The sequence below is a fragment of the Phalangium opilio genome, unplaced genomic scaffold, assembly GCF_054372755.1.
Source record: "Phalangium opilio isolate 3A_F unplaced genomic scaffold, DU_Popi_V2 ptg000024l_1, whole genome shotgun sequence".
Classification (NCBI taxonomy): Eukaryota; Metazoa; Arthropoda; class Arachnida; order Opiliones; family Phalangiidae; genus Phalangium; species Phalangium opilio.
In genome coordinates this window covers 11548045-11569940 of record NW_028324155.1, presented here as the reverse complement: position 1 = coordinate 11569940, position 21896 = coordinate 11548045, and the positions used below count along the sequence as shown (strand labels likewise).

Genomic DNA, 21896 nt, shown 5'->3' with positions numbered 1-21896 from the left:
TAGATATGAAAAAAGCAAACATATTTTCTTTTTGTTATTGTTTTAAAAAGATGATGGTTAATTTGTCTCACTTAATTTAAATTCGAATTATTATCTAGCACTCTCGGCAACGGCCATATCACGCTGAAAAAACCGGTTCTCGTCCGATCACCGAAGTTAAGCAGCGTCGAGCGCAGTCAGTACTTGGAAACTTTGCGTGCCGTTGGCTTTTTCACTTTTATTTCCTCTTTTAAATTCCATGAGACATGAAAAAAGCAAAAACATATCTTCTTTTTCTTATTGATTTATAAAGATGAAGGTTAATTAAATTCGAATTATTAAATAGCACTCTCGGCAACGGCCATATCACGCTGAAAACACCGGTTCTCGTCCGATAACCGAAGTTAAGCAGCGTCGAGCGCAGTCAGTACTTGGGAGGGAGACCACTTAGGAACACTGCGTGCCGTTGCCTTTTTCACTTTTTTTTCCTCTTTTAAATTCCAATAGATATGAAAAATGCAAACATATTTTCTTTTTGTTATTGTTTTAAAAAGATGAAGGTTAATTTGTCTCACTTAATTTAAATTCGAATTATTATCTAGCACTCTCGGCAACGGCCATATCACGCTGAAAACACCGGTTCTCGTCCGATCACCGAAGTTAAGCAGCGTCGAGCGCAGTCAGTACTTGGGAGGGAGACCACTTAGGAACACTGCGTGCCGTTGGCTTTTTCAATTTTTTTCCTCTTTTAAATTCCAATAGATATGAAAAAAGCAAACATATTTTCTTTTTGTTATTGTTTTAAAAAGATGAAGGTTAATTTGTCTCACTTAATTTAAATTCGAATTATTAAATAGCACTCTCGGCAACGGCCATATCACGCTGAAAACACCGGTTCTCGTCCGATCACCGAAGTTAAGCAGCGTCGAGCGCAATCAGAACTTGGGAGGGAGACCACTTAGGAACACTGCGTGCCGTTGGATTTTTCACTTTTTTTCCTCTTTTAAATTCCAATAGATATGAATAAAGCAAACATATTTTCTTTTTGTTATTGTTTTAAAAAGATGATGGTTAATTTGTCTCACTTAATTTAAATTCGAATTATTATCAAGCACTCTCGGCAACGGCCATATCACGCTGAAAACACCGGTTCTCGTCCGATCACCGAAGTTAAGCAGCGTCGAGCGCAGTCAGTACTTGGGAGGGAGACCACTTAGGAACACTGCGTGCCGTTGGCTTTTTCACTTTTTTTTCCTCTTTTAAATTCCAATAGATATGAAAAAAGCAAACATATTTTCTTTTTGTTATTGTTTTAAATAGATGATGGTTAATTTGTCTCACTTAATTTAAATTCGAATTATTATCTAGCACTCTCGGCAACGGCCATATCACGCTGAAAACACCGGTTCTCGTCCGATCACCGAAGTTAAGCAGCGGCGAGCGCAGTCAGTACTTGGGAGGGAGACCACTTAGGAACACTGCGTGCTGTTGGCTTTTTCACTTTTTTTTCCTCTTTTAAATTCCAATAGATATGAAAAAAGCAAACATATTTTCTTTTTGTTATTGTTTTAAAAAGATGAAGGTTAATTTGTCTCACTTAATTTAAATTCGAATTATTAAATAGCACTCTTGGCAACGGCCATATCACGCTGAAAACACCGGTTCTCGTCCGATCACCGAAGTTAAGCAGCGTCGAGCGCAATCAATACTTGGGAGGGAGACCACTTAGGAACACTGCGTGACGTTGGCTTTTTCACTTTTTTCCTCTTTTAAATTCCAATAGATATGAAAAAAGCAAACATATTTTCTTTTTGTTATTGTTTTAAAAAGATGATGGTTAATTTGTCTCACTTAATTTAAATTCGAATTATTATCTAGCACTCTCGGCAACGGCCATATCACGCTGAAAAAACCGGTTCTCGTCCGATCACCGAAGTTAAGCAGCGTCGAGCGCAGTCAGTACTTGGAAACTTTGCGTGCCGTTGGCTTTTTCACTTTTATTTCCTCTTTTAAATTCCATGAGACATGAAAAAAGCAAAAACATATCTTCTTTTTCTTATTGATTTATAAAGATGAAGGTTAATTAAATTCGAATTATTAAATAGCACTCTCGGCAACGGCCATATCACGCTGAAAACACCGGTTCTCGTCCGATAACCGAAGTTAAGCAGCGTCGAGCGCAGTCAGTACTTGGGAGGGAGACCACTTAGGAACACTGCGTGCCGTTGCCTTTTTCACTTTTTTTTCCTCTTTTAAATTCCAATAGATATGAAAAATGCAAACATATTTTCTTTTTGTTATTGTTTTAAAAAGATGAAGGTTAATTTGTCTCACTTAATTTAAATTCGAATTATTATCTAGCACTCTCGGCAACGGCCATATCACGCTGAAAACACCGGTTCTCGTCCGATCACCGAAGTTAAGCAGCGTCGAGCGCAGTCAGTACTTGGGAGGGAGACCACTTAGGAACACTGCGTGCCGTTGGCTTTTTCAATTTTTTTCCTCTTTTAAATTCCAATAGATATGAAAAAAGCAAACATATTTTCTTTTTGTTATTGTTTTAAAAAGATGAAGGTTAATTTGTCTCACTTAATTTAAATTCGAATTATTAAATAGCACTCTCGGCAACGGCCATATCACGCTGAAAACACCGGTTCTCGTCCGATCACCGAAGTTAAGCAGCGTCGAGCGCAATCAGAACTTGGGAGGGAGACCACTTAGGAACACTGCGTGCCGTTGGATTTTTCACTTTTTTTCCTCTTTTAAATTCCAATAGATATGAATAAAGCAAACATATTTTCTTTTTGTTATTGTTTTAAAAAGATGATGGTTAATTTGTCTCACTTAATTTAAATTCGAATTATTATCTAGCACTCTCGGCAACGGCCATATCACGCTGAAAACACCGGTTCTCGTCCGATCACCGAAGTTAAGCAGCGTCGAGCGCAGTCAGTACTTGGGAGGGAGACCACTTAGGAACACTGCGTGCCGTTGGCTTTTTCACTTTTTTTTCCTCTTTTAAATTCCAATAGATATGAAAAAAGCAAACATATTTTCTTTTTGTTATTGTTTTAAAAAGATGATGGTTAATTTGTCTCACTTAATTTAAATTCGAATTATTATCTAGCACTCTCGGCAACGGCCATATCACGCTGAAAACACCGGTTCTCGTCCGATCACCGAAGTTAAGCAGCGTCGAGCGCAGTCAGTACTTGGAAACTTTGCGTGCCGTTGGCTTTTTCACTTTTATTTCCTCTTTTCAATTCCATGAGATATGAAAAAAGCAAACATATCTTCTTTTTCTTATTGATTTATAAAGATGAAGGTTAATTAAATTCGAATTATTAAATAGCACTCTCGGCAACGGCCATATCACGCTGAAAACACCGGTTCTCGTCCGATAGCCGAAGTTAAGCAGCGTCGAGCGCAGTCAGTACTTGGGAGGGAGACCACTTAGGAACACTGCGTGCCGTTGGCTTTTTCACTTTTTTTTCCTCTTTTAAATTCCTATAGATATGAAAAAAGCAAACATATTTTCTTTTTGTTATTGTTTTAAAAAGATGAAGGCCAATTTGTCTCACTTAATTTAAATTCGAATTATTATCTAGCACTCTTGGCAACGGCCATATCACGCTGAAAACACCGGTTCTCGTCGGATCACCGAAGTTAAGCAGCGTCGAGCGCAGTCAGTACTTGGAAACTCTGCGTGCCGTTGGCTTTTTCACTTTTATTTCCCCTTTTAAATTCCATGAGATATGAAAAAAGCAAGCATATCCTCTTTTTCTTATTGATTTATAAAGATGAAGGTTAATTAAATTGAAATTATTAAATAGCACTCTCGGCAACGGCCATATCACGCTGAAAACACCGGTTCTCGTCCGATCACCGAAGTTAAGCAGCGTCGAGCGCAGTCAGTACTTGGGAGGGAGACCACTTAGGAACACTGCGTGCCGTTGGCTTTTTCACTTTTTTTTCCTCTTTTAAATTCCAATAGATATGAAAAAAGCAAACATATTTTCTTTTTGTTATTGTTTTAAAAAGATGATGGTTAATTTGTCTCACTTAATTTAAATTCGAATTATTATCTAGCACTCTCGGCAACGGCCATATCACGCTGAAAACACCGGTTCTCGTCGGATCACCGAAGTTAAGCAGCGTCGAGCGCAGTCAGTACTTGGAAACTCTGCGTGCCGTTGGCTTTTTCACTTTTATTTCCCCTTTTAAATTCCATGAGATATGAAAAAAGCAAGCATATCCTCTTTTTCTTATTGATTTATAAAGATGAAGGTTAATTAAATTGAAATTATTAAATAGCACTCTCGGCAACGGCCATATCACGCTGAAAACACCGGTTCTCGTCCGATCACCGAAGTTAAGCAGCGTCGAGCGCAGTCAGTACTTGGGAGGGAGACCACTTAGGAACACTGCGTGCCGTTGGCTTTTTCACTTTTTTTTCCTCTTTTAAATTCCTATAGATATGAAAAAAGCAAACATATTTTCTTTTTGTTATTGTTTTAAAAAGATGAAGGTCAATTTGTCTCACTTAATTTAAATTCGAATTATTATCTAGCACTCTTGGCATAGGCCATATCACGCTGAAAACACCGGTTCTCGTCGGATCAGCGAAGTTAAGCAGCGTCGAGCGCAGTCAGTACTTGGGAGGGAGACCACTTAGGAACACTGCGTGCCGTTGGCTTTTTCACTTTTTTTTCCTCTTTTAAATTTCAATAGATATGAAAAAAGCAAACATATTTTCTTTTTGTTATTGTTTTAAAAAGATGATGGTTAATTTGTCTCACTTAATTTAAATTCGAATTATTATCTAGCACTCTCGGCAACGGCCAAATCACGCTGAAAACACCGGTTCTCGTCCGATCACCGAAGTTAAGCAGCGTCGAGCGCAGTCAGTACTTGGAAACTTTGCGTGCCGTTGGCTTTTTCACTTTTATTTCCTCTTTTAAATTCCATGAGATATGAAAAAAGCAAACATATCTTCTTTTTCTTATTGATTTTTAAAGATGAAGGTTAATTAAATTCGAATTATTAAATAGCACTCTCGGCAACGGCCATATCACGCTGAAAACACCGGTTCTCGTCCGATCACCGAAGTTAAGCAGAGTCGAGCGCAGTCAGTACTTGGGAGGGAGACCACTTAGGAACACTGCGTGCCGTTGGCTTTTTCACTTTTTTTCCTCTTTTAAATTCCAATAGATATGAAAAAAGCAAACATATTTTCTTTTTGTTATTGTTTTAAAAAGATGAAGGTTAATTTGTCTCACTTAATTTAAATTCGAATATTAAATAGCACTCTCGGCAACGGCCATATCACGCTGAAAACACCGGTTCTCGTCCGATCACCGAAGTTAAGCAGCGTCGAGCGCAGTCAGTACTTGGGAGGGAGACCACTTAGGAACACTGCGTGCCGTTGGCTTTTTCACTTTTTTTCCTCTTTTAAATTCCAATAGATATGAAAAAAGCAAACATATTTTCTTTTTGTTATTGTTTTAAAAAGATGATGGTTAATTTGTCTCACTTAATTTAAATTCGAATTATTATCTAGCACTCTCGGCAACGGCCATATCTCGCTGAAAACACCGGTTCTCGTCCGATCACCGAAGTTAAGCAGCGTCGAGCGCAGTCAGTACTTGGAAACTTTGCGTGCCGTTGGCTTTTTCACTTTTATTTCCTCTTTTAAATTCCATGAGATATGAAAAAAGCAAACATATCTTCTTTTTCTTATTGATTTATAAAGATGAAGGTTAATTAAATTCGAATTATTAAATAGCACTCTCGGCAACGGTCATATCACGCTGAAAACACCGGTTCTCGTCCGATAACCGAAGTTAAGCAGCGTCGAGCGCAGTCAGTACTTGGGAGGGAGACCACTTAGGAACACTGCGTGCCGTTGGCTTTTTCACTTTTTTTTCCTCTTTTAAATTCCTATAGATATGAAAAAAGCAAACATATTTTCTTTTTGTTATTGTTTTAAAAAGATGAAGGCCAATTTGTCTCACTTAATTTAAATTCGAATTATTATCTAGCACTCTTGGCAACGGCCATATCACGCTGAAAACACCGGTTCTCGTCGGATCACCGAAGTTAAGCAGCGTCGAGCGCAGTCAGTACTTGGAAACTCTGCGTGCCGTTGGCTTTTTCACTTTTATTTCCCCTTTTAAATTCCATGAGATATGAAAAAAGCAAGCATATCCTCTTTTTCTTATTGATTTATAAAGATGAAGGTTAATTAAATTGAAATTATTAAATAGCACTCTCGGCAACGGCCATATCACGCTGAAAACACCGGTTCTCGTCCGATCACCGAAGTTAAGCAGCGTCGAGCGCAGTCAGTACTTGGGAGGGAGACCACTTAGGAACACTGCGTGCCGTTGGCTTTTTCACTTTTTTTCCTCTTTTAAATTCCTATAGATATGAAAAAAGCAAACATATTTTCTTTTTGTTATTGTTTTAAAAAGATGGTCAATTTGTCTCACTTAATTTAAATTCGAATTATTATCTAGCACTCTTGGCATAGGCCATATCACGCTGAAAACACCGGTTCTCGTCGGATCAGCGAAGTTAAGCAGCGTCGAGCGCAGTCAGTACTTGGGAGGGAGACCACTTAGGAACACTGCGTGCCGTTGGCTTTTTCACTTTTTTTTCCTCTTTTAAATTCCAATAGATATGAAAAAAGCAAACATATTTTCTTTTTGTTATTGTTTTAGAAAGATGATGGTTAATTTGTCTCACTTAATTTAAATTCGAATTATTATCTAGCACTCTCGGCAACGGCCATATCACGCTGAAAACACCGGTTCTCGTCCGATCACCGAAGTTAAGCAGCGTCGAGCGCAGTCAGTACTTGGAAACTTTGCGTGCCGTTGATTTTTTCACTTTTATTTCCTCTTTTAAATTCCATGAGATATGAAAAAAGCAAACATATCTTCTTTTTCTTATTGATTTATAAAGATGAAGGTCAATTAAATTCGAATTATTAAATAGCACTCTCGGCAACGGCCATATCATGCTGAAAACACCGGTTCTCGTCCGATAACCGAAGTTAAGCAGCGTCGAGCGCAGTCAGTACTTGGGAGGGAGACCACTTTCGAACACTGCGTGCCGTTGGCTTTTTCACTTTTTTTTCCTCTTTTAAATTCCAATAGATATGAAAAAAGCAAACATATTTTCTTTTTGTTATTGTTTTAAAAAGATGATGGTTAATTTGTCTCACTTAATTTAGATTCGAATTATTATCTAGCACTCTCGGCAACGGCCATATCACGCTGAAAACACCGGTTCTCGTCCGATCACCGAAGTTAAGCAGCGTCGAGCGCAGTCAGTACTTGGGAGGGAGACCACTTAGGAACACTGCGTGCCGTTGGCTTTTTCACTTTTTTTTCCTCTTTTAAATTCCAATAGATATGAAAAAAGCAAACATATTTTCTTTTTGTTATTGTTTTAAAAAGATGATGGTTAATTTGTCTCACTTAATCTAAATTCGAATTATTATCTAGCACTCTCGGCAACGGCCATATCACGCTGAAAACACCGGTTCTCGTCGGATCACCGAAGTTAAGCAGCGTCGAGCGCAGTCAGTACTTGGAAACTCTGCGTGCCGTTGGCTTTTTCACTTTTATTTCCCCTTTTAAATTCCATGAGATATGAAAAAAGCAAGCATATCCTCTTTTTCTTATTGATTTATAAAGATGAAGGTTAATTAAATTGAAATTATTAAATAGCACTCTCGGCAACGGCCATATCACGCTGAAAACACCGGTTCTCGTCCGATCACCGAAGTTAAGCAGCGTCGAGCGCAGTCAGTACTTGGGAGGGAGACCACTTAGGAACACTGCGTGCCGTTGGCTTTTTCACTTTTTTTTCCTCTTTTAAATTCCTATAGATATGAAAAAAGCAAACATATTTTCTTTTTGTTATTGTTTTAAAAAGATGAAGGTCAATTTGTCTCACTTAATTTAAATTCGAATTATTATCTAGCACTCTTGGCATAGGCCATATCACGCTGAAAACACCGGTTCTCGTCGGATCAGCGAAGTTAAGCAGCGTCGAGCGCAGTCAGTACTTGGGAGGGAGACCACTTAGGAACACTGCGTGCCGTTGGCTTTTTCACTTTTTTTTCCTCTTTTAAATTTCAATAGATATGAAAAAAGCAAACATATTTTCTTTTTGTTATTGTTTTAAAAAGATGATGGTTAATTTGTCTCACTTAATTTAAATTCGAATTATTATCTAGCACTCTCGGCAACGGCCAAATCACGCTGAAAACACCGGTTCTCGTCCGATCACCGAAGTTAAGCAGCGTCGAGCGCAGTCAGTACTTGGAAACTTTGCGTGCCGTTGGCTTTTTCACTTTTATTTCCTCTTTTAAATTCCATGAGATATGAAAAAAGCAAACATATCTTCTTTTTCTTATTGATTTTTAAAGATGAAGGTTAATTAAATTCGAATTATTAAATAGCACTCTCGGCAACGGCCATATCACGCTGAAAACACCGGTTCTCGTCCGATCACCGAAGTTAAGCAGCGTCGAGCGCAGTCAGTACTTGGGAGGGAGACCACTTAGGAACACTGCGTGCCGTTGGCTTTTTCACTTTTTTTCCTCTTTTAAATTCCAATAGATATGAAAAAAGCAAACATATTTTCTTTTTGTTATTGTTTTAAAAAGATGAAGGTTAATTTGTCTCACTTAATTTAAATTCGAATATTAAATAGCACTCTCGGCAACGGCCATATCACGCTGAAAACACCGGTTCTCGTCCGATCACCGAAGTTAAGCAGCGTCGAGCGCAGTCAGTACTTGGGAGGGAGACCACTTAGGAACACTGCGTGCCGTTGGCTTTTTCACTTTTTTTCCTCTTTTAAATTCCAATAGATATGAAAAAAGCAAACATATTTTCTTTTTGTTATTGTTTTAAAAAGATGATGGTTAATTTGTCTCACTTAATTTAAATTCGAATTATTATCTAGCACTCTCGGCAACGGCCATATCTCGCTGAAAACACCGGTTCTCGTCCGATCACCGAAGTTAAGCAGCGTCGAGCGCAGTCAGTACTTGGAAACTTTGCGTGCCGTTGGGTTTTTCACTTTTATTTCCTCTTTTAAATTCCATGAGATATGAAAAAAGCAAACATATCTTCTTTTTCTTATTGATTTATAAAGATGAAGGTTAATTAAATTCGAATTATTAAATAGCACTCTCGGCAACGGTCATATCACGCTGAAAACACCGGTTCTCGTCCGATAACCGAAGTTAAGCAGCGTCGAGCGCAGTCAGTACTTGAAAGGGAGACCACTTAGGAACACTGCGCGCCGTTGGCTTTTTCACTTTTTTTTCCTCTTTTAAATTCCAATAGATATGAAAAAAGCCAACATATTTTCTTTTTGTTATTGTTTTAAAAAGATGAAGGTTAATTTGTCTTACTTAATTTAAATTCGAATTATTAAATAGCGCTCTCGGCAACGGCCATATCACGCTGAAAACACCGGTTCTCGTCCGATCACCGAAGTTAAGCAGCGTCGAGCGCAGTCAGTACTTGCGAGGGAGACCACTTAGGAAAACTGGGTGCCGTTGACTTTTTCACTTTTTTTTCCTCTTTTAAATTCCTATAGATATGAAAAAAGCAAACATATTTTCTTTTTGATATTGTTTTAAAAAGATGAAGGTCAATTTGTCTCAGTTAATTTAAATTCGAATTATAATCTAGCACTCTCGGCAACGGCCATATCACGCTGAAAACACCGGTTCTCGTCCGATCACCGAAGTTAAGCAGCGTCGAGCGCAGTTAGTACTTGGAAACTTTGCGTGCCGTTGGCTTTTTCACTTTTATTTCCACATTTAAATTCCATGAGATATGAAAAAAGCAAACATCTTCTTTTTCCTTATTGATTTATAAAGATGAAGGTTAATTAAATTCGAATTATTAAATAGCACTCTCGGCAACGGCCATATCACGCTGAAAACACCGGTTCTCGTCCGATAACCGAAGTTAAGCAGCGTCGAGCGCAGTCAGTACTTGGGAGGGAGACCACTTAGGAACACTGCGTGCCGTTGGCTTTTTCACTTTTTTTCCTCTTTTAAATTCCAATAGATATGAAAAAAGCAAACATATTTTCTTTTTGTTATTGTTTTAAAAAGATGATGGTTAATTTGTCTCACTTAATTTAAATTCGAATTATTATCTAGCACTCTCGGCAACGGCCATATCTCGCTGAAAACACCGGTTCTCGTCCGATCACCGAAGTTAAGCAGCATCGAGCGCAGTCAGTACTTGGAAACTTTGCGTGCCGTTGGCTTTTTCACTTTTATTTCCTCTTTTAAATTCCATGAGATATGAAAAAAGCAAACATATCTTCTTTTTCTTATTGATTTATAAAGATGAAGGTTAATTAAATTCGAATTATTAAATAGCACTCTCGGCAACGGTCATATCACGCTGAAAACACCGGTTCTCGTCCGATAACCGAAGTTAAGCAGCGTCGAGCGCAGTCAGTACTTGGGAGGGAGACCACTTAGGAACACTGCGTGCCGTTGGCTTTTTCACTTTTTTTCCTCTTTTAAATTCCTATAGATATGAAAAAAGCAAACATATTTTCTTTTTGTTATTGTTTTAAAAAGATGAAGGTCAATTTGTCTCACTTAATTTAAGTTCGAATTATTGTCTAGCACTCTCGGCAACGGCCATATCACGCTGAAAACACCGGTTCTCGTCGGATCACCGAAGTTAAGCGTCGTCGAGCGCAGTCAGTACTTGAAAGGGAGACCACTTAGGAACACTGCGCGCCGTTGGCTTTTTCACTTTTTTTTCCTCTTTTAAATTCCAATAGATATGAAAAAAGCAAACATATTTTCTTTTTGTTATTGTTTTAAAAAGATGAAGGTTAATTTGTCTCACTTAATTTAAATTCGAATTATTAAATAGCACTCTCGGCAACGGCCATATCACGCTGAAAACACCGGCTCTCGTCCGATCACCGAAGTTAAGCAGCGTCGAGCGCAGTCAGTACTTGGGAGGAGACCACTTAGGAACACTGCGTGCCGTTGGCTTTTTCACTTTTTTTCCTCTTTTAAATTCCTATAGATATGAAAAAAGCAAACATATTTTCTTTTTGTTATTGTTTTAAAAAGATGGTCAATTTGTCTCACTTAATTTAAATTCGAATTATTATCTAGCACTCTCGGCAACGGCCATATCACGCTGAAAACACCGGTTCTCGTCGGATCAACGAAGTTAAGCAGCGTCGAGCGCAGTCAGTACTTGGGAGGGAGACCACTTAGGAACACTGCGTGCCGTTGGCTTTTTCACTTTTTTTTTCCTCTTTTAAATTCCAATAGATATGAAAAAAGCCAACATATTTTCTTTTTGTTATTGTTTTAAAAAGATGAAGGTTAATTTGTCTCACTTAGTTTATATTCGAATCATTAAATAGCACTCTCGGCAACGGCCATATCACGCTGAAAACACCGGTTCTCGTCCGATCACCGAAGTTAAGCAGCGTCGAGCGCAGTCAGTACTTGGAAACTTTGCGTGGCGTTGGCATTTTCACTTTTATTTCCTCTTTTAAATTCCATCAGATATTAAAAAAGCAAACATATCTTCTTTTTCTTATTGATTTATAAAGATGAAGGTTAATTAAATTCAAATTATTAAATAGCACTCTCGGCAACGGCCATATCACGCTCAAAACACCGGTTCTCGTCCGATCACCGAAGTTAAGCAGCGTCGAGCGCAGTCAGTACTTGGGAGGGAGACCACTTAGGAACACTGCGTGCCGTTGGCTTTTTAACTTTTTTTTCCTCTTTTAAATTCCTATAGATATGAAAAAAGCAAACATATTTTCTTTTTGTTATTGTTTTAAAAAGATGAAGGTCAATTTGTCTCACTTAATTTAAATTCGAATTATTATCTAGCACTCTCGGCAACGGCCATATCACGCTGAAAACACCGGTTCTCGTCGGATCACCGAAGTTAAGCAGCGTCGAGCGCAGTCAGTACTTGGGAGGGAGACCACTTAGGAACACTGCGTGCCGTTGGCTTTTTCACTTTTTTTTCCTCTTTTAAATTCCAATAGATATGAAAAAAGCCAACATATTTTCTTTTTGTTATTGTTTTAAAAAGATGAAGGTTAATTTGTCTCACTCAATTTAAATTCGAATTATTAAATAGCACTCTCGGCAACGGCCATATCACGCTGAAAACACCGGTTCTCGTCCGATCACCGAAGTTAAGCAGCGTCGAGCGCAGTCTGTACTTGGAAACTTTGCGTGGCGTTGGCATTTTCACTTTTATTTCATCTTTTAAATTCCATCAGATATGAAAAAAGCAAACATATCTTCTTTTTCTTATTGATTTATAAAGATGAAGGTTAATTAAATTCAAATTATTAATAAGCACTCTCGGCAACGGCCATATCACGCTGAAAACACCGTTTCTCGTCCGATCACCGAAGTTAAGCAGCGTCGAGCCCAGGCAGTACTTGGGAGGGAGACCACTTAGGAACACTGCGTGCCGTTGGCTTTTTCAAATTTTTTTCCTCTTTTAAATTCCAATAGATATGAAAAAAGCAAACATATTTTCTTTTTGTTATTGTTTTAAAAAGATGATGGTTAATTTGTCTCACTTAATTTACATTCGAATTATTATCTAGCACTCTCGGCAACGGCCATATCACGCTGAAAACACCGGTTCTCGTCGGATCACCGAAGTTAAGCAGCGTCGAGCGCAGTCAGTACTTGGGAGGGAGACCACTTAGGAACACTGCGCGCCGTTGGCTTTTTCACTTTTTTTTCCTCTTTGAAATTCCAATAGATATGAAAAAAGCCAACATGTTTTCTTTTTGTTATTGTTTTAAAAAGATGAAGGTTAATTTGTCTCACTTAATTTAAATTCGAATTATTAAATAGTTCTCTCGGCAACGGCCATATCACGCTGAAAACACCGGTTCTCGTCCGATCACCGAAGTTAAGCAGCGTCGAGCGCAGTCAGTACTTGGGAGGAGACCACTTAGGAACACTGCGTGCCGTTGGCTTTTTCACTATTTTCCTCTTTTAAATTCCTATAGATATGAAAAAAGCAAACATATTTTCTTTTTGTTATTGTTTTAAAAAGATGGTCAATTTGTCTCACTTAATTTAAATTCGAATTATTATCTAGCACTCTCGGCAACGGCCATATCGCGCTGAAAACCCCGGTTCTCGTCGGATCACCGAAGTTAAGCAGCGTCGAGCGCAGTCAGTACTTGGGAGGGAGACCACTTAGGAACACTGCGTGCCGTTGGCTTTTTCACTTTTTTTCCTCTTTTAAATTCCAATAGATATGAAAAAAGCCAACATATTTTCTTTTTGTTATTGTTTTAAGAAGATGAAGGTTAATTTGTCTCACTTAATTTAAATTCGAATTATTAAATAGCACTCTCGGCAACGGCCATATCACGCTGAAAACACCGGTTCTCGTCCGATCACCGAAGTTAAGCAGCGTCGAGCGCAGTCAGTACTTGGGAGGGAGACCACTTAGGAACACTGCGTGCCGTTGGCTTTTTCACTTTTTTTTCCTCATTTAAAATCCAATAGATATGAAAAAAGCAAACATATTTTCTTTTTGTTATTGTTTTAAAAAGATGATGGTTAATTTGTCTCACTTAGTTTAAATTCGAATTATTATCTAGCACTCTTGGCAACTGCCATATCACGCTGAAAACACCGGTTCTCGTCCGATCACCGAAGTTAAGCAGCGTCGAACGCAGTCAGTACTTGGAAACTTTGCGTGCCGTTGGCTTTTTCACTTTTATTTCCTCTTTTAAATTCCATCAGATATGAAAAAAGCAAACATATCTTCTTTTTTTTATTGATTTTTAAAGATGAAGGTTAATTAAATTCAAATTATTAAATAGCACTCTCGGCAACGGCCATATCACGCTGAAAACACCGGTTCTCGTCGGATCACCGAAGTTAAGCAGCGTCGAGCGCAGTCAGTACTTGGGAGGGAGACCACTTAGGAACACTGCGTGCCGTTGGCTTTTTCACTTTTTTTTCCTCTTTTAAATTCCAATAGATATGAAAAAAGCCAACATATTTTCTTTTTGTTATTGTTTTAAAAAGATGAAGGTTAATTTGTCTCACTCAATTTAAATTCGAATTATTAAATAGCACTCTCGGCAACGGCCATATCACGCTGAAAACACCGGTTCTCGTCCGATCACCGAAGTTAAGCAGCGTCGAGCGCAGTCTGTACTTGGAAACTTTGCGTGGCGTTGGCATTTTCACTTTTATTTCATCTTTTAAATTCCATCAGATATGAAAAAAGCAAACATATCTTCTTTTTCTTATTGATTTATAAAGATGAAGGTTAATTAAATTCAAATTATTAATAAGCACTCTCGGCAACGGCCATATCACGCTGAAAACACCGTTTCTCGTCCGATCACCGAAGTTAAGCAGCGTCGAGCCCAGGCAGTACTTGGGAGGGAGACCACTTAGGAACACTGCGTGCCGTTGGCTTTTTCAAATTTTTTTCCTCTTTTAAATTCCAATAGATATGAAAAAAGCAAACATATTTTCTTTTTGTTATTGTTTTAAAAAGATGATGGTTAATTTGTCTCACTTAATTTACATTCGAATTATTATCTAGCACTCTCGGCAACGGCCATATCACGCTGAAAACACCGGTTCTCGTCGGATCACCGAAGTTAAGCAGCGTCGAGCGCAGTCAGTACTTGGGAGGGAGACCACTTAGGAACACTGCGCGCCGTTGGCTTTTTCACTTTTTTTTCCGCTTTGAAATTCCAATAGATATGAAAAAAGCCAACATGTTTTCTTTTTGTTATTGTTTTAAAAAGATGAAGGTTAATTTGTCTCACTTAATTTAAATTCGAATTATTAAATAGTTCTCTCGGCAACGGCCATATCACGCTAAAAACACCGGTTCTCGTCCGATCACCGAAGTTAAGCAGCGTCGAGCGCAGTCAGTACTTGGGAGGAGACCACTTAGGAACACTGCGTGCCGTTGGCTTTTTCACTATTTTCCTCTTTTAAATTCCTATAGATATGAAAAAAGCAAACATATTTTCTTTTTGTTATTGTTTTAAAAAGATGGTCAATTTGTCTCACTTAATTTAAATTCGAATTATTATCTAGCACTCTCGGCAACGGCCATATCGCGCTGAAAACCCCGGTTCTCGTCGGATCACCGAAGTTAAGCAGCGTCGAGCGCAGTCAGTACTTGGGAGGGAGACCACTTAGGAACACTGCGTGCCGTTGGCTTTTTCACTTTTTTTCCTCTTTTAAATTCCAATAGATATGAAAAAAGCCAACATATTTTCTTTTTGTTATTGTTTTAAGAAGATGAAGGTTAATTTGTCTCACTTAATTTAAATTCGAATTATTAAATAGCACTCTCGGCAACGGCCATATCACGCTGAAAACACCGGTTCTCGTCCGATCACCGAAGTTAAGCAGCGTCGAGCGCAGTCAGTACTTGGGAGGGAGACCACTTAGGAACACTGCGTGCCGTTGGCTTTTTCACTTTTTTTTCCTCATTTAAAATCCAATAGATATGAAAAAAGCAAACATATTTTCTTTTTGTTATTGTTTTAAAAAGATGATGGTTAATTTGTCTCACTTAGTTTAAATTCGAATTATTATCTAGCACTCTTGGCAACTGCCATATCACGCTGAAAACACCGGTTCTCGTCCGATCACCGAAGTTAAGCAGCGTCGAACGCAGTCAGTACTTGGAAACTTTGCGTGCCAATGGCTTTTTCACTTTTATTTCCTCTTTTAAATTCCATCAGATATGAAAAAAGCAAACATATCTTCTTTTTTTTATTGATTTTTAAAGATGAAGGTTAATTAAATTCAAATTATTAAATAGCACTCTCGGCAACGGCCATATCACGCTGAAAACACCGGTTCTCGTCGGATCACCGAAGTTAAGCAGCGTCGAGCGCAGTCAGTACTTGGGAGGGAGACCACTTAGGAACACTGCGTGCCGTTGGCTTTTTCACTTTTTTTCCTCTTTTAAATTCCAATAGATATGAAAAAAGCCAACATATTTTCTTTTTGTTATTGTTTTAAGAAGATGAAGGTTAATTTGTCTCACTTAATTTAAATTCGAATTATTAAATAGCACTCTCGGCAACGGCCATATCACGCTGAAAACACCGGTTCTCGTCCGATCACCGAAGTTAAGCAGCGTCGAGCGCAGTCAGTACTTGGGAGGGAGACCACTTAGGAACACTGCGTGCCGTTGGCTTTTTCACTTTTTTTTCCTCATTTAAAATCCAATAGATATGAAAAAAGCAAACATATTTTCTTTTTGTTATTGTTTTAAAAAGATGATGGTTAATTTGTCTCACTTAGTTTAAATTCGAATTATTATCTAGCACTCTCGGCAACTGCCATATCACGCTGAAAACACCGGTTCTCGTCCGATCACCGAAGTTAAGCAGCGTCGAACGCAGTCAGTACTTGGAAACTTTGCGTGCCGTTGGCTTTTTCACTTTTATTTCCTCTTTTAAATTCCATCAGATATGAAAAAAGCAAACATATCTTCTTTTTTTTATTGATTTTTAAAGATGAAGGTTAATTAAATTCAAATTATTAAATAGCACTCTCGGCAACGGCCATATCACGCTGAAAACACCGGTTCTCGTCGGATCACCGAAGTTAAGCAGCGTCGAGCGCAGTCAGTACTTGGGAGGGAGACCACTTAGGAACACTGCGCGCCGTTGGCTTTTTCACTTTTTTTTCCTCTTTGAAATTCCAATAGATATGAAAAAAGCCAACATGTTTTCTTTTTGTTATTGTTTTAAAAAGATGAAGGTTAATTTGTCTCACTTAATTTAAATTCGAATTATTAAATAGTTCTCTCGGCAACGGCCCTATCACGCTGAAAACACCGGTTCTCGTCCGATCACCGAAGTTAAGCAGCGTCGAGCGCAGTCAGTACTTGGGAGGAGACCACTTAGGAACACTGCGTGCCGTTGGCTTTTTCACTATTTTCCTCTTTTAAATTCCTATAGATATGAAAAAAGCAAACATATTTTCTTTTTGTTATTGTTTTAAAAAGATGGTCAATTTGTCTCACTTAATTTAAATTCGAATTATTATCTAGCACTCTCGGCAACGGCCATATCGCGCTGAAAACCCCGGTTCTCGTCGGATCACCGAAGTTAAGCAGCGTCGAGCGCAGTCAGTACTTGGGAGGGAGACCACTTAGGAACACTGCGTGCCGTTGGCTTTTTCACTTTTTTTTCCTCTTTTAAATTCCAATAGATATGAAAAAAGCCAACATATTTTCTTTTTGTTATTGTTTTAAGAAGATGAAGGTTAATTTGTCTCACTTAATTTAAATTCGAATTATTAAATAGCACTCTCGGCAACGGCCATATCACGCTGAAAACACCGGTTCTCGTCCGATCACCGAAGTTAAGCAGCGTCGAGCGCAGTCAGTACTTGGGAGGGAGACCACTTAGGAACACTGCGTGCCGTTGGCTTTTTCACTTTTTTTTCATCATTTAAAATCCAATAGATATGAAAAAAGCAAACATATTTTCTTTTTGTTATTGTTTTAAAAAGATGATGGTTAATTTGTCTCACTTAGTTTAAATTCGAATTATTATCTAGCACTCTCGGCAACTGCCATATCACGCTGAAAACACCGGTTCTCGTCCGATCACCGAAGTTAAGCAGCGTCGAACGCAGTCAGTACTTGGAAACTTTGCGTGCCGTTGGCTTTTTCACTTTTATTTCCTCTTTTAAATTCCATCAGATATGAAAAAAGCAAACATATCTTCTTTTTTTATTGATTTTTAAAGATGAAGGTTAATTAAATTCAAATTATTAAATAGCACTCTCGGCAACGGCCATGTCACGCTGAAAGCACAGGTTCTCGTCCGATCACCGAAGTTAAGCAGCGTCGAGCGCAGTCAGTACTTGGGAGGGAGACCACTTAGGAATACTGCGTGCCGTTGGCTTTTTCACTTTTTTTTCCTCTTTTAAATTCCAATAGATATGAAAAAAGCAAACATACTTTCTTTTTGTTATTGTTTTAAAAAGATGATGGTTAATTTGTCTCACTTAGTTTAAATTCGAATTATCATCTAGCACTCTCGGCAACGGCCATATCACGCTGAAGACACCGGTTCTCGTCCGATCACCGAAGTTAAGCAGCGTCGAGCGCAGTCAGTACTTGGAAACTCTGCGTGCCGTTGGCTTTTTCACTTTTATTTCCTCTTTTAAATTCCATCAGATATGAAAAAACCAAACATATCTTCTTTTTGTTATTGTTTTATAAAGATGAAGGTTTTTAAATTCAAATTATTAAATAGCACTCTCGGCAACGGCCATATCACGCTGAAAACACCGGGTCTCGTCCGATAACCGAAGTTAAGCAGCGTCGAGCGCAGTCAGTACTTGGGAGGGAGACCACTTAGGAACACTGCGTGCCGTTGGCTTTTTCACTTTTTTTTCCTCTTTTAAATTCCAATAGATATGAAAAAAGCCAACATATTTTCTTTTTGTTATTGTTTTAAGAAGATGAAGGTTAATTTGTCTCACTTAATTTAAATTCGAATTATTAAATAGCACTCTCGGCAACGGCCATATCACGCTGAAAACACCGGTTCTCGTCCGATCACCGAAGTTAAGCAGCGTCGAGCGCAGTCAGTACTTGGGAGGGAGACCACTTAGGAACACTGCGTGCCGTTGGCTTTTTCACTTTTTTTTCCTCTTTTAAAATCCAATAGATATGAAAAAAGCAAACATATTTTCTTTTTGTTATTGTTTTAAAAAGATGATGGTTAATTTGTCTCACTTAGTTTAAATTCGAATTATTATCTAGCACTCTCGGCAACTGCCATATCACGCTGAAAACACCGGTTCTCGTCCGATCACCGAAGTTAAGCAGCGTCGAACGCAGTCAGTACTTGGAAACTTTGCGTGCCGTTGGCTTTTTCACTTTTATTTCCTCTTTTAAATTCCATCAGATATGAAAAAAGCAAACATATCTTCTTTTTTTTATTGATTTTTAAAGATGAAGGTTAATTAAATTCAAATTATTAAATAGCACTCTCGGCAACGGCCATGTCACGCTGAAAGCACAGGTTCTCGTCCGATCACCGAAGTTAAGCAGCGTCGAGCGCAGTCAGTACTTGGGAGGGAGACCACTTAGGAATACTGCGTGCCGTTGGCTTTTTCACTTTTTTTTCCTCTTTTAAATTCCAATAGATATGAAAAAAGCAAACATATTTTCTTTTTGTTATTGTTTTAAAAAGATGATGGTTAATTTGTCTCACTTAGTTTAAATTCGAATTATTAAAAAGCACTCTCGGCAACGGCCATATCACGCTGAAAACACCGGTTCTCGTCCGATCACCGAAGTTAAGCAGCGTCGAGCGCAGTCAGTACTTGGGAGGGAGACCACTTAGGAACACTGCGTGCCGTTGGCTTTTTCACTTTTTTTTCCTCTTTCAAATTCCAAAAGATATGAAAAAAGCAAACATATTTTCTTTTTGTTATTGTTTTAAAAAGATGATGGTTAATTTGTCTCACTTAATTTAAATTCGAATTATTATCTAGCACTCTCGGCAACGGCCATATCACGCTGAAAACACCGGTTCTCGTCCGATCACCGAAGTTAAGCAGCGTCGAGCGCAGTCAGTACTTGGAAACTTTGCGTGCCGTTGGCTTTTTCACTTTTATTTCCTCTTTTAAATTCCATGAGATATGAAAAAAGCAAACATATCTTCTTTTTCTTATTGATTTATAAAGATGAAGGTTAATTAAATTCGAATTATTAAATAGCACTCTCGGCAACGGCCATATCACGCTGAAAACACCGGTTCTCGTCCGATAACCGAAGTTAAGCAGCGTCGAGCGCAGTCAGTACTTGGGAGGGAGACCACTTAGGAACACTGCGTGCCGTTGGCTTTTTCACTTTTTATCCTCTTTTAAATTCCTATAGATATGAAAAAGCAAACATATTTTCTTTTTGTTATTGTTTTAAAAAGATGGTCAATTTGTCTCACTTAATTTAAGTTCGAATTATTATCTAGCACTCTCGGCAACGGCCATATCACGCTGAAAACACCGGTTCTCGTCGGATCACCGAAGTTAAGCGGCGTCGAGCGCAGTCAGTATTTGGGAGGGAGACCACTTAGGAACACTGCGCGCCGTTGGCTTTTTCACTTTTTTTTCCTCTTTTAAATTCCAATAGATATGAAAAAAGCCAACATATTTTCTTTTTGTTATTGTTTTAAAAAGATGAAGGTTAATTTGTCTCACTTAATTTAAATTCGAATTATTAAATAGCACTCTCGGCAACGGCCATATCACGCTGAAAACACCGGTTCTCGTCCGATCACCGAAGTTAAGCAGCGTCGAGCGCAGTCAGTACTTGCGAGGGAGACCACTTAGGAAAACTGGGTGCCGTTGACTTTTTCACTTTTGTTTCCTCTTTTAAATTCCTATAGATATGAAAAAAGCAAACATATTTTCTTTTTGTTATTGTTTTAAAAAGATGAAGGTCAATTTGTCTCACTTAATTTAAATTCGAATTATTATCTAGCACTGTCGGCAACGGCAATATCACGCTGAAAACACCGGTTCTCGTCGGATCACCGAAGTTAAGCAGCGTCGAGCGCAGTCAGTACTTGGGAGGGAGACCACTTAGGAACACTGCGTGCCGTTGGCTTTTTCACTTTTTTTCCTCTTTTAAATTCCAATAGATATGAAAAAAGCAAACATATTTTCTTTTTGTTATTGTTTTAAAAAGATGATGGTTAATTTGTCTCACTTAATTTAAATTCGAATTATTATCTAGCACTCTCGGCAACGGCCATATCATGCTGAAAACACCGGTTCTCGTCCGATCACCGAAGTTAAGCAGCGTCGAGCGCAGTCAGTACTTGGAAACTTTGCGTGCCGTTGGCTTTTTCACTTTTATTTCCTCTTTTAAATTCCATGAGATATGAAAAAAGCAAACATCTTCTTTTTCTTATTGATTTATAAAGATGAAGGTTAATTAAATTCGAATTATTATCTAGCACTCTCGGCAACGGCCATATCACGCTGAAAACACCGGTTCTCGTCCGATCACCGAAGTTAAGCAGCGTCGAGCGCAGTCAGTACATGGGAGGGAGACCACTTAGGAACACTGCGTGCCGTTGGCTTTTTCACTTTTTTTTCCTCTTTTAAATTCCAATAGATATGAAAAAAGCCAACATATTTTCTTTTTGTTATTGTTTTAAAAAGATGAAGGTTAATTTGTCTCACTTAATTTAAATTCGAATTATTAAATAGCACTCTCGGCAACGGCCATATCACGCTGAAAACACCGGTTCTCGTCCGATCACCGAAGTTAAGCAGCGTTGAGCGCAGTCAGTACTTGCGAGGGAGACCACTTAGGAAAACTGGGTGCCGTTGACTTTTTCACTTTTTTTTCCTCTTTTAAATTCCTATAGATATGAAAAAAGCAAACATATTTTCTTTTTGTTATTGTTTTAAAAAGATGATGGTTAATTTGTCTCACTTAATTTAAATTCGAATTATTATCTAGCACTCTCGGCAACGGCCATATCACGCTGAAAACACCGGTTCTCGTCCGATCACCGAAGTTAAGCAGCGTCGAGCGCAGTCAGTACTTGGAAACTTTGCGAGCCGTTGGCTTTTTCACTTTTATTTCCTCTTTTAAATTCCATGAGATATGAAAAAAGCAAACATCTTCTTTTTCTTATTGATTTATAAAGATGAAGGTTAATTAAATTCGAATTATTAAATAGCACTCTCGGCAACGGCCATATCACGCTGAAAACACCGGTTCTCGTCCGATCACCGAAGTTAAGCAGCGTCGAGCGCAGTCAGTACTTGGGAGGGAGACCACTTAGGAACACTGCGTGCCGTTGGCTTT

The 21896-nt window shown here is 38.4% G+C and overlaps 30 non-coding genes and 51 pseudogenes across 30 annotated transcripts; all 81 read left to right on the top strand.

Moving 5' to 3' along the window:
- The first annotated feature begins 105 nt into the window (after nucleotides 1-105).
- On the top strand, nucleotides 106-208 carry LOC149693599 (5S ribosomal RNA; annotated as a pseudogene).
- A 124-nt stretch (nucleotides 209-332) lies between these two features.
- LOC149693598 (5S ribosomal RNA) lies at nucleotides 333-451 on the top strand. Its single transcript, XR_016383112.1, has one exon. It is a non-coding gene; the product is annotated as a 5S ribosomal RNA (ribosomal RNA).
- A 137-nt stretch (nucleotides 452-588) lies between these two features.
- Nucleotides 589-707, top strand: LOC149693597 (5S ribosomal RNA). The gene has a single exon (XR_016383366.1). It is a non-coding gene; the product is annotated as a 5S ribosomal RNA (ribosomal RNA).
- Nucleotides 708-843: 136 nt separating this feature from the next.
- LOC149693596 (5S ribosomal RNA) lies at nucleotides 844-962 on the top strand (annotated as a pseudogene).
- Nucleotides 963-1098: 136 nt separating this feature from the next.
- LOC149693595 (5S ribosomal RNA) lies at nucleotides 1099-1217 on the top strand. Its single transcript, XR_016383355.1, has one exon. It is a non-coding gene; the product is annotated as a 5S ribosomal RNA (ribosomal RNA).
- Nucleotides 1218-1354: 137 nt separating this feature from the next.
- LOC149693594 (5S ribosomal RNA) lies at nucleotides 1355-1473 on the top strand. Its single transcript, XR_016383176.1, has one exon. It is a non-coding gene; the product is annotated as a 5S ribosomal RNA (ribosomal RNA).
- Nucleotides 1474-1610: 137 nt separating this feature from the next.
- On the top strand, nucleotides 1611-1729 carry LOC149693593 (5S ribosomal RNA; annotated as a pseudogene).
- A 135-nt stretch (nucleotides 1730-1864) lies between these two features.
- On the top strand, nucleotides 1865-1967 carry LOC149693592 (5S ribosomal RNA; annotated as a pseudogene).
- A 124-nt stretch (nucleotides 1968-2091) lies between these two features.
- LOC149693591 (5S ribosomal RNA) lies at nucleotides 2092-2210 on the top strand. The gene has a single exon (XR_016383111.1). It is a non-coding gene; the product is annotated as a 5S ribosomal RNA (ribosomal RNA).
- A 137-nt stretch (nucleotides 2211-2347) lies between these two features.
- Nucleotides 2348-2466, top strand: LOC149693590 (5S ribosomal RNA). Its single transcript, XR_016383344.1, has one exon. It is a non-coding gene; the product is annotated as a 5S ribosomal RNA (ribosomal RNA).
- A 136-nt stretch (nucleotides 2467-2602) lies between these two features.
- Nucleotides 2603-2721, top strand: LOC149693589 (5S ribosomal RNA; annotated as a pseudogene).
- A 136-nt stretch (nucleotides 2722-2857) lies between these two features.
- LOC149693588 (5S ribosomal RNA) lies at nucleotides 2858-2976 on the top strand. The gene has a single exon (XR_016383333.1). It is a non-coding gene; the product is annotated as a 5S ribosomal RNA (ribosomal RNA).
- Nucleotides 2977-3113: 137 nt separating this feature from the next.
- Nucleotides 3114-3216, top strand: LOC149693587 (5S ribosomal RNA; annotated as a pseudogene).
- A 122-nt stretch (nucleotides 3217-3338) lies between these two features.
- LOC149693586 (5S ribosomal RNA) lies at nucleotides 3339-3457 on the top strand (annotated as a pseudogene).
- Nucleotides 3458-3594: 137 nt separating this feature from the next.
- On the top strand, nucleotides 3595-3697 carry LOC149693585 (5S ribosomal RNA; annotated as a pseudogene).
- A 122-nt stretch (nucleotides 3698-3819) lies between these two features.
- Nucleotides 3820-3938, top strand: LOC149693584 (5S ribosomal RNA). Its single transcript, XR_016383322.1, has one exon. It is a non-coding gene; the product is annotated as a 5S ribosomal RNA (ribosomal RNA).
- A 137-nt stretch (nucleotides 3939-4075) lies between these two features.
- LOC149693583 (5S ribosomal RNA) lies at nucleotides 4076-4178 on the top strand (annotated as a pseudogene).
- A 122-nt stretch (nucleotides 4179-4300) lies between these two features.
- LOC149693582 (5S ribosomal RNA) lies at nucleotides 4301-4419 on the top strand. The gene has a single exon (XR_016383311.1). It is a non-coding gene; the product is annotated as a 5S ribosomal RNA (ribosomal RNA).
- Nucleotides 4420-4556: 137 nt separating this feature from the next.
- On the top strand, nucleotides 4557-4675 carry LOC149693581 (5S ribosomal RNA; annotated as a pseudogene).
- A 137-nt stretch (nucleotides 4676-4812) lies between these two features.
- On the top strand, nucleotides 4813-4915 carry LOC149693580 (5S ribosomal RNA; annotated as a pseudogene).
- Nucleotides 4916-5037: 122 nt separating this feature from the next.
- LOC149693579 (5S ribosomal RNA) lies at nucleotides 5038-5156 on the top strand. The gene has a single exon (XR_016383251.1). It is a non-coding gene; the product is annotated as a 5S ribosomal RNA (ribosomal RNA).
- A 135-nt stretch (nucleotides 5157-5291) lies between these two features.
- Nucleotides 5292-5410, top strand: LOC149693578 (5S ribosomal RNA). Its single transcript, XR_016383300.1, has one exon. It is a non-coding gene; the product is annotated as a 5S ribosomal RNA (ribosomal RNA).
- Nucleotides 5411-5546: 136 nt separating this feature from the next.
- Nucleotides 5547-5649, top strand: LOC149693577 (5S ribosomal RNA; annotated as a pseudogene).
- A 122-nt stretch (nucleotides 5650-5771) lies between these two features.
- On the top strand, nucleotides 5772-5890 carry LOC149693576 (5S ribosomal RNA; annotated as a pseudogene).
- A 137-nt stretch (nucleotides 5891-6027) lies between these two features.
- On the top strand, nucleotides 6028-6130 carry LOC149693575 (5S ribosomal RNA; annotated as a pseudogene).
- A 122-nt stretch (nucleotides 6131-6252) lies between these two features.
- LOC149693574 (5S ribosomal RNA) lies at nucleotides 6253-6371 on the top strand. Its single transcript, XR_016383289.1, has one exon. It is a non-coding gene; the product is annotated as a 5S ribosomal RNA (ribosomal RNA).
- A 133-nt stretch (nucleotides 6372-6504) lies between these two features.
- LOC149693573 (5S ribosomal RNA) lies at nucleotides 6505-6623 on the top strand (annotated as a pseudogene).
- A 137-nt stretch (nucleotides 6624-6760) lies between these two features.
- LOC149693572 (5S ribosomal RNA) lies at nucleotides 6761-6863 on the top strand (annotated as a pseudogene).
- A 122-nt stretch (nucleotides 6864-6985) lies between these two features.
- LOC149693571 (5S ribosomal RNA) lies at nucleotides 6986-7104 on the top strand (annotated as a pseudogene).
- Nucleotides 7105-7241: 137 nt separating this feature from the next.
- On the top strand, nucleotides 7242-7360 carry LOC149693570 (5S ribosomal RNA). The gene has a single exon (XR_016383278.1). It is a non-coding gene; the product is annotated as a 5S ribosomal RNA (ribosomal RNA).
- Nucleotides 7361-7497: 137 nt separating this feature from the next.
- LOC149693569 (5S ribosomal RNA) lies at nucleotides 7498-7600 on the top strand (annotated as a pseudogene).
- A 122-nt stretch (nucleotides 7601-7722) lies between these two features.
- Nucleotides 7723-7841, top strand: LOC149693568 (5S ribosomal RNA). Its single transcript, XR_016383267.1, has one exon. It is a non-coding gene; the product is annotated as a 5S ribosomal RNA (ribosomal RNA).
- Nucleotides 7842-7978: 137 nt separating this feature from the next.
- Nucleotides 7979-8097, top strand: LOC149693567 (5S ribosomal RNA; annotated as a pseudogene).
- Nucleotides 8098-8234: 137 nt separating this feature from the next.
- LOC149693566 (5S ribosomal RNA) lies at nucleotides 8235-8337 on the top strand (annotated as a pseudogene).
- Nucleotides 8338-8459: 122 nt separating this feature from the next.
- On the top strand, nucleotides 8460-8578 carry LOC149693565 (5S ribosomal RNA). The gene has a single exon (XR_016383255.1). It is a non-coding gene; the product is annotated as a 5S ribosomal RNA (ribosomal RNA).
- A 135-nt stretch (nucleotides 8579-8713) lies between these two features.
- On the top strand, nucleotides 8714-8832 carry LOC149693564 (5S ribosomal RNA). The gene has a single exon (XR_016383244.1). It is a non-coding gene; the product is annotated as a 5S ribosomal RNA (ribosomal RNA).
- A 136-nt stretch (nucleotides 8833-8968) lies between these two features.
- Nucleotides 8969-9071, top strand: LOC149693563 (5S ribosomal RNA; annotated as a pseudogene).
- A 122-nt stretch (nucleotides 9072-9193) lies between these two features.
- Nucleotides 9194-9312, top strand: LOC149693562 (5S ribosomal RNA; annotated as a pseudogene).
- A 137-nt stretch (nucleotides 9313-9449) lies between these two features.
- On the top strand, nucleotides 9450-9568 carry LOC149693561 (5S ribosomal RNA; annotated as a pseudogene).
- A 137-nt stretch (nucleotides 9569-9705) lies between these two features.
- On the top strand, nucleotides 9706-9808 carry LOC149693560 (5S ribosomal RNA; annotated as a pseudogene).
- A 121-nt stretch (nucleotides 9809-9929) lies between these two features.
- Nucleotides 9930-10048, top strand: LOC149693559 (5S ribosomal RNA). The gene has a single exon (XR_016383325.1). It is a non-coding gene; the product is annotated as a 5S ribosomal RNA (ribosomal RNA).
- A 136-nt stretch (nucleotides 10049-10184) lies between these two features.
- On the top strand, nucleotides 10185-10287 carry LOC149693558 (5S ribosomal RNA; annotated as a pseudogene).
- Nucleotides 10288-10409: 122 nt separating this feature from the next.
- LOC149693557 (5S ribosomal RNA) lies at nucleotides 10410-10528 on the top strand (annotated as a pseudogene).
- Nucleotides 10529-10664: 136 nt separating this feature from the next.
- Nucleotides 10665-10783, top strand: LOC149693556 (5S ribosomal RNA; annotated as a pseudogene).
- A 137-nt stretch (nucleotides 10784-10920) lies between these two features.
- On the top strand, nucleotides 10921-11038 carry LOC149693555 (5S ribosomal RNA; annotated as a pseudogene).
- Nucleotides 11039-11171: 133 nt separating this feature from the next.
- Nucleotides 11172-11290, top strand: LOC149693554 (5S ribosomal RNA; annotated as a pseudogene).
- Nucleotides 11291-11653: 363 nt separating this feature from the next.
- Nucleotides 11654-11772, top strand: LOC149693553 (5S ribosomal RNA; annotated as a pseudogene).
- Nucleotides 11773-11909: 137 nt separating this feature from the next.
- On the top strand, nucleotides 11910-12028 carry LOC149693552 (5S ribosomal RNA). Its single transcript, XR_016383204.1, has one exon. It is a non-coding gene; the product is annotated as a 5S ribosomal RNA (ribosomal RNA).
- A 362-nt stretch (nucleotides 12029-12390) lies between these two features.
- Nucleotides 12391-12509, top strand: LOC149693551 (5S ribosomal RNA; annotated as a pseudogene).
- Nucleotides 12510-12646: 137 nt separating this feature from the next.
- LOC149693550 (5S ribosomal RNA) lies at nucleotides 12647-12765 on the top strand (annotated as a pseudogene).
- Nucleotides 12766-12902: 137 nt separating this feature from the next.
- Nucleotides 12903-13020, top strand: LOC149693549 (5S ribosomal RNA). The gene has a single exon (XR_016383360.1). It is a non-coding gene; the product is annotated as a 5S ribosomal RNA (ribosomal RNA).
- A 132-nt stretch (nucleotides 13021-13152) lies between these two features.
- Nucleotides 13153-13271, top strand: LOC149693548 (5S ribosomal RNA; annotated as a pseudogene).
- A 136-nt stretch (nucleotides 13272-13407) lies between these two features.
- Nucleotides 13408-13526, top strand: LOC149693547 (5S ribosomal RNA). The gene has a single exon (XR_016383233.1). It is a non-coding gene; the product is annotated as a 5S ribosomal RNA (ribosomal RNA).
- Nucleotides 13527-13888: 362 nt separating this feature from the next.
- On the top strand, nucleotides 13889-14007 carry LOC149693546 (5S ribosomal RNA). Its single transcript, XR_016383202.1, has one exon. It is a non-coding gene; the product is annotated as a 5S ribosomal RNA (ribosomal RNA).
- Nucleotides 14008-14369: 362 nt separating this feature from the next.
- Nucleotides 14370-14488, top strand: LOC149693545 (5S ribosomal RNA; annotated as a pseudogene).
- A 137-nt stretch (nucleotides 14489-14625) lies between these two features.
- LOC149693544 (5S ribosomal RNA) lies at nucleotides 14626-14744 on the top strand (annotated as a pseudogene).
- Nucleotides 14745-14881: 137 nt separating this feature from the next.
- Nucleotides 14882-14999, top strand: LOC149693543 (5S ribosomal RNA; annotated as a pseudogene).
- Nucleotides 15000-15131: 132 nt separating this feature from the next.
- LOC149693542 (5S ribosomal RNA) lies at nucleotides 15132-15250 on the top strand (annotated as a pseudogene).
- Nucleotides 15251-15386: 136 nt separating this feature from the next.
- LOC149693541 (5S ribosomal RNA) lies at nucleotides 15387-15505 on the top strand. The gene has a single exon (XR_016383222.1). It is a non-coding gene; the product is annotated as a 5S ribosomal RNA (ribosomal RNA).
- Nucleotides 15506-15867: 362 nt separating this feature from the next.
- LOC149693540 (5S ribosomal RNA) lies at nucleotides 15868-15986 on the top strand. The gene has a single exon (XR_016383201.1). It is a non-coding gene; the product is annotated as a 5S ribosomal RNA (ribosomal RNA).
- Nucleotides 15987-16122: 136 nt separating this feature from the next.
- LOC149693539 (5S ribosomal RNA) lies at nucleotides 16123-16241 on the top strand. Its single transcript, XR_016383211.1, has one exon. It is a non-coding gene; the product is annotated as a 5S ribosomal RNA (ribosomal RNA).
- A 362-nt stretch (nucleotides 16242-16603) lies between these two features.
- LOC149693538 (5S ribosomal RNA) lies at nucleotides 16604-16722 on the top strand (annotated as a pseudogene).
- A 137-nt stretch (nucleotides 16723-16859) lies between these two features.
- On the top strand, nucleotides 16860-16977 carry LOC149693537 (5S ribosomal RNA; annotated as a pseudogene).
- Nucleotides 16978-17109: 132 nt separating this feature from the next.
- LOC149693536 (5S ribosomal RNA) lies at nucleotides 17110-17228 on the top strand (annotated as a pseudogene).
- Nucleotides 17229-17365: 137 nt separating this feature from the next.
- Nucleotides 17366-17484, top strand: LOC149693535 (5S ribosomal RNA). The gene has a single exon (XR_016383199.1). It is a non-coding gene; the product is annotated as a 5S ribosomal RNA (ribosomal RNA).
- Nucleotides 17485-17845: 361 nt separating this feature from the next.
- LOC149693534 (5S ribosomal RNA) lies at nucleotides 17846-17964 on the top strand (annotated as a pseudogene).
- A 137-nt stretch (nucleotides 17965-18101) lies between these two features.
- On the top strand, nucleotides 18102-18204 carry LOC149693533 (5S ribosomal RNA; annotated as a pseudogene).
- Nucleotides 18205-18325: 121 nt separating this feature from the next.
- LOC149693532 (5S ribosomal RNA) lies at nucleotides 18326-18444 on the top strand (annotated as a pseudogene).
- A 137-nt stretch (nucleotides 18445-18581) lies between these two features.
- Nucleotides 18582-18700, top strand: LOC149693531 (5S ribosomal RNA). The gene has a single exon (XR_016383188.1). It is a non-coding gene; the product is annotated as a 5S ribosomal RNA (ribosomal RNA).
- A 362-nt stretch (nucleotides 18701-19062) lies between these two features.
- LOC149693530 (5S ribosomal RNA) lies at nucleotides 19063-19181 on the top strand (annotated as a pseudogene).
- Nucleotides 19182-19318: 137 nt separating this feature from the next.
- LOC149693529 (5S ribosomal RNA) lies at nucleotides 19319-19437 on the top strand. The gene has a single exon (XR_016383177.1). It is a non-coding gene; the product is annotated as a 5S ribosomal RNA (ribosomal RNA).
- Nucleotides 19438-19574: 137 nt separating this feature from the next.
- Nucleotides 19575-19677, top strand: LOC149693528 (5S ribosomal RNA; annotated as a pseudogene).
- Nucleotides 19678-19799: 122 nt separating this feature from the next.
- Nucleotides 19800-19918, top strand: LOC149693527 (5S ribosomal RNA). The gene has a single exon (XR_016383324.1). It is a non-coding gene; the product is annotated as a 5S ribosomal RNA (ribosomal RNA).
- Nucleotides 19919-20050: 132 nt separating this feature from the next.
- On the top strand, nucleotides 20051-20169 carry LOC149693526 (5S ribosomal RNA; annotated as a pseudogene).
- Nucleotides 20170-20306: 137 nt separating this feature from the next.
- LOC149693525 (5S ribosomal RNA) lies at nucleotides 20307-20425 on the top strand (annotated as a pseudogene).
- A 137-nt stretch (nucleotides 20426-20562) lies between these two features.
- LOC149693524 (5S ribosomal RNA) lies at nucleotides 20563-20681 on the top strand (annotated as a pseudogene).
- A 136-nt stretch (nucleotides 20682-20817) lies between these two features.
- Nucleotides 20818-20920, top strand: LOC149693523 (5S ribosomal RNA; annotated as a pseudogene).
- A 120-nt stretch (nucleotides 20921-21040) lies between these two features.
- On the top strand, nucleotides 21041-21159 carry LOC149693522 (5S ribosomal RNA). The gene has a single exon (XR_016383235.1). It is a non-coding gene; the product is annotated as a 5S ribosomal RNA (ribosomal RNA).
- Nucleotides 21160-21296: 137 nt separating this feature from the next.
- Nucleotides 21297-21415, top strand: LOC149693521 (5S ribosomal RNA; annotated as a pseudogene).
- A 137-nt stretch (nucleotides 21416-21552) lies between these two features.
- Nucleotides 21553-21655, top strand: LOC149693520 (5S ribosomal RNA; annotated as a pseudogene).
- A 120-nt stretch (nucleotides 21656-21775) lies between these two features.
- LOC149693519 (5S ribosomal RNA) lies at nucleotides 21776-21894 on the top strand. Its single transcript, XR_016383166.1, has one exon. It is a non-coding gene; the product is annotated as a 5S ribosomal RNA (ribosomal RNA).
- Nucleotides 21895-21896: the final 2 nt, after the last annotated feature.